The sequence below is a fragment of the Lupinus angustifolius genome, chromosome LG09 (genome assembly GCF_001865875.1).
Source record: "Lupinus angustifolius cultivar Tanjil chromosome LG09, LupAngTanjil_v1.0, whole genome shotgun sequence".
NCBI lineage: Eukaryota > Viridiplantae > Streptophyta > Magnoliopsida > Fabales > Fabaceae > Lupinus > Lupinus angustifolius.
This window is the reverse complement of record NC_032017.1, coordinates 3,118,796-3,124,405: the sequence shown is the minus strand read 5'-3', so window position 1 is coordinate 3,124,405 and position 5,610 is coordinate 3,118,796.

Sequence of the window (5,610 nt, the reverse complement as noted above, 5' to 3'; positions counted from 1 at the left end):
GCCTAATTTGTATGATTACAATAGGGGTGAGCATTTGTAGAGTTGGGACGAATTAAGACTTGTCTCTTACGTGACCCTAAATGTTGGTTGGAGTAATTTTTTGAATCCGGACCCGAAGCTAATCTGACCCTGATTATCAACTAGATCAACCTTTAAACTCGAATCTGACCCTAAACTCGATTAAATATATTGCATACTCATTTTAGATAAAGTCTTCTCACTATTATTTATTATTACGAATATGTAATTTGATATACAAAATGAAATATGTATATATACTATTAATCATGCATAGGGTGAACATGGATGGATTGGGACGGGTAAAAGCTTGTCCCTTGTCCGACCCTAAATCTTGGTCGGGTCATTTTTGAATCCGAACCTAGCCTTAGATCCGAAACGTTGTGGAAGATATACTATGGAAAAACTCTCCATTCAAATATGAAGGTAAGTGTTCCACAACGCAATCTTAAGGAAACGTTGTGGAAGATATAATATTTTTTTTACTAATTCATTTTTTTAATGAAATTCAAATTAGTAATTATGTTATGACATTCGATTAATGACAATTAATTAAATATATAAAACAATTAATAATGGCAATAAATAACATTCAAACAATTATTCGATTAAGCACTGTGTTAAGCGATTAAGTGTAGAGGAAATAGTTTTGATCATATTGACAGTGTTTCTTACCGTATGCCCTATTGTATAGCTAAAAGAGAATGAATGAAAGATAAGTATTCAACAGCGCTTTTTTGTTCATGCGCTGTTGAATTCAACGAAAGCAACAACGTTTTTTGAGAATGCGTTGTTGAATTCAACGTAATCAACAACGCATTGTTAAAAAACGATGTAGTATGGGTATAATAACAGTGCAATCGTACAAAAGTGCTGTCGAATACCATTATTCCTAATTCTACAAAGTTACGCACACAACAGAAAATATCTTGATACATACAGAAACATAACATAACAACAAAATGAATGCATACAGAAACACCAAATGACAACTATATAAACACAACTGAATTTCAACTGAATTTATATATTGAACATTAATTACACTGTTTACATAAACATATATTATATAGACCAAATCATATACATTACATTAAACATTAATTGAATTCTCTAAGCTACAATCTATGCAAAACTAATCTACTATACCTATCATTTGCGAACTAAACTAAGTACAAAATTTGACAATTGTCCTCTAATCTGGTTGACTTGGTCATCTGTATATGATTTTCTAACAAACTTAATTTTATTAGTTGGTCACTGCTAAATGATTTCCTTCGTGAATTTCAGCACGTAATAGCCGCAACCTACCTTGTTTATTTGGCAAGGGGTCTACAATTAAAATGAAGTAAACATATAAGTATAACATTAGTTGGTCATTACACATATAATTGTTTGAAATGACTTGTGCCAATACATGTATACGAGTCCACTTGATTTTATTGGGATTTGGTAACTTGTTTCTACCACGATTATTCAATTTGTAAACTTTCACCATACTTAACAATAGAAAATGTATTTTAATTAATAAACAACTAGAAAAGTGAAAGTGTAACTAAAAGTTTAAATGAGTAGTCCACTTACTTAGAAAACATCTCTTTCATAGCGACATAGTTGTACATATCACCACGTGTCAATAAGTCAAAGTAGTATATTTCTTCATTGACCCGATTGATGGCAACCAAAACCTAATGTTGTCTAACAAAACATATGTACATGGTTAGAAAATGTTAAGCATAGCGAACATACTAAAGAAAGAAATATAAAAGACAATTACAAAATGTTGACCCGGTATTAAAAGGTGCAAGAAATAAATCTGCATCTTCTTTATGATGGATGAGATTATCTGTTATTCATTCGCTTTATTCCCAATCTCATTTTTTTCGTGTGACATCAAAGTGGTAAGGTGTGGGGATATGAACATCACATTTTTTCTTATTTACATTAATAAAATTTTCATACAAGTACCTAATATATATAACACAAATGTCAGTTAATTATAACACACCGTTATGTTATGCAAAAGTGAGAAGTTATGAAAACATAATTTACCTCATATATATACATACATCACTTGCACCTATACAATAACGTTTATATACATCTCAGACTTCACTTATGCCAACGTATTCATCAACATTATCCCCGTAGAGTTCCTTGGGAATTGATATAATTATCATATCATGTCCCATCTTCTTTACATGCTCCATCAGCTGAGTACAATAGTTAGTAGTCTTCTTGGAGCTCACATCCCCAGTAGATGGCTTTGAGCTCACATCTCCAGAAGATGCCTTAGACTTTTGGGTGCTACTGGGGTGGAATGTACATTTTCCTGAAATATTCAATAAAAACATATCAATTATAGATCAATATATATATAATATGAAAGAACATAATGTGAAAAATCATACCTTATGAGGAATTACTTCAACAAGGTCAACTGGCCAAACCACAAAAGTGCCTATAGCCCCTCCAACTGTGAAGATATCTTGATCGAGAGGAATTGGCAGCAATATATTATCATCGATTGCAATGTCAATCGAGACCTTCACATGGTGGTGTAGGATACGTGCATTATGCAGCATAGCGTTGGCCAACTTGTGCACTTTCCCAACACCCACTACTCGGCTAGTTGGGGTATCTAGGAAAAGTTTGCAAGAACTGATTCCATGTATGTAAGTTAAAACATATAATTAGTTAACGACTAAATTAAAATAAGTTAACTAAATTACCCCAGGAATGGGAATCGGAATAAGAATGTTATAAGGTGTAGGTGTAGTACAAATTTCATTGACGGTTGAAGAAACAGTGCCAGCATTACTAGCTAGTCGTTGCCATTCAGCTTCCTCTGCCTTCATTGATTGCTCAAATTCGTTGAACGGTTGCATGAGACCATCTAGTTGATTTTGAATCTCTCTCATTTAGGCTTTGGTTGCACGCTTTGGATAGGTACAAATGTTCATTGGCTAACCCCAAATCCTGCACCTCGAATAGGCAGTCTTATTGGCTTGTCAAGTATTATGCGACTATCTAGGTTTGCTTCCTTTTCTTTTAGGGCAACCTGACAAATCCAAAAAAACATAATGTTAATTAATCACATTTTGATAAATAAAGTATGAAAATTAAGTATAATTAAAAAAATATGAGCACTTACAACACGTCTTACCGCTTCTTGAACTTCCTCATTATCGATGACATCATCCTTGTTCTTACGGGCACCCACCCATAGAACATCGAGTTCTACTCCATGTGGAGTCATAGGTGTATCGCTTTTGTTCTCCAACTAACAAAATATAACTAATATTAACGTAATTAGATATATATGCATACAAAACATAACAAATCATAACCAATAATGCACAAAATAACAATACTTACAATTCTTTCCTCGATTCCTCTATACCCCGCTCGAGAAGCTCGGAATGGATATAAAGGCTTGGATGTCATCTTGCGGTTTTCATTACTTAATTTCTGAAACAATAAACAAAATTAATATCAACAATCATATACAAAAGCATATATACAAAAGTCAATACAAAGAATATGATTTTACCAAGAAAGACTCATCTTGTGTGCGTAGGATGACAAAAGTCTTCTAATCCTCTTCATCAACAATATTTGCATATTTAGTTGGAGGTTTTATGTTTACATTGCAATTAACATCTCTGAGTAATTTTCCGGCCTCAGTTTGGAATTTTCGGAGAGCCTTGCCAACCGATTTAAGGATATAATTCTTATGCTCCTCACCAACATCAAAGGTTGCCTGAAATAAAAACACATATACATTATATATTAAATGCATATACATACATTACATGAAAACGTAACTCATATACGTACATTGCATGAAAATACAAAAACACAAAAACTGAAAAAATAAACTTACTATTATTTCATTCCAAATACGCTTCTTCACAGTATTATTTATATCACCCCATTTGTTGAATGTTAGCTTCAAATTCTGTCGAGGAACAACATCAATGTAGCTTACCAATGTGTTGCCACCCTTCGAGTTTAATGGTTGGCCTTTAGAGTTCCATTGAACTTTTATCTTCACATCCTTACTTCTTGACCAAATGATATTCTTCATGAAAGTCATTTTTGAGCAACTTGTTGATCTTGTGGAGTCGGTGAAACTTCGTCACCATTGTGAGAAACATGGTCAACACTTTGGGAAACCATTGATGAAATTTTTTCAGTTTATGAGAGTATGGGGGTTTGTTGAGAGTGTGAGAATTTCTTTTCGAGTAAGTTTGAGATCATAGAGGAAACAATTCATGTTTAGATATTTAAACTATAGTAAACATTTAACAACACATATTAACTATAGGTTGTTGTATTGACCTCTTCAACAGCGCATATTAACTATAGGGTTGTTGTATTGACATTTTCAACAGCGCATATTAACGGTAGCGTTGTTGTATTGACATCTTCAATAGCGCATATTAACGATTGCGTTGTTGTTGTGTATCCAACTGTACACTACTCATTTTATGAACACGACCTCTTCCATAGCGTATATTTAACGTAGCGTTGTTGTATCAACAACTTCAACAGAATATTAAGGATTGTGATGTTGTTGCGTATCCAGTTGTTTACTACTTATTTTCATTAACACATCAACAACACTACTGAGATGTAGCGTTGTTAAATAGAATCTAATTGACAATGTTATATGAATTATGCGTTGTTGAATAGAATCTAATTGCAGTCGTAATTATGCGCTGTTAAACTGAACTCATTTTCCAAATTAACAGCGTATTCGTAGTTATGCGTTGTTAAACTAACATTTTACATAACTAGAAAATATCTATACAACATGAATTTACTTAAATTAATATAAAGTTGTCATAAAGTAGATTATTACTATATAATTGTGTTTATTAATACGAAACTGAATAAAATATTAAATATTACTTTTTGTTAATTTGTTTTTGTATTTATTAAGTATTGATAATTTGTTTATTGTATTTATTAATAAGGAACAGTGAAAAAGTATTAAAGAGAATAACCATCCAAATAATTAACAAAAAACAGAAATTAACATCCAAAATAATTGTTTTATTATTCATTCATAGAGGCAAAATTCATTATAATGAACTAAATGACTTGGTACATACGAATATAATGAACTAAATGATTTGGTAGAAGAGGAAATAATTTTGTCCACAATTTTTTCTTCGATTCCTCTACACAAATCTTGTATAACAGTTCATTGATTTCCTTTTAAAATTTGGGTCGTCCTTTTGCCATGAAGGAAATCAACAAACTTAAAGAATTGATGCAACTGATGAAGAAAAATAATTCATTGATCCATTTTTTCCTTTTATTTCGGTTCAATTGAAAGAGTTCAATGAACTAAATAATTCATTTCTCTTTTCCTTTTATTTCCTTGCTATTGCAAATGAAAGAGATCAATCAACTAAATATTCATCTCACGCAAATCTTGTATAATAGTCACCTTTCTTCTTAAATCTGGGTCCTTTTGTAAAATCAAAAGTTGTTAAAGACCCCCTTGACATGATTCTGAAACGTCATTTTTTCCTCGACTCCTCTATACAAATCTGGGTGTTTTTTCTCTTTTTCACTCTT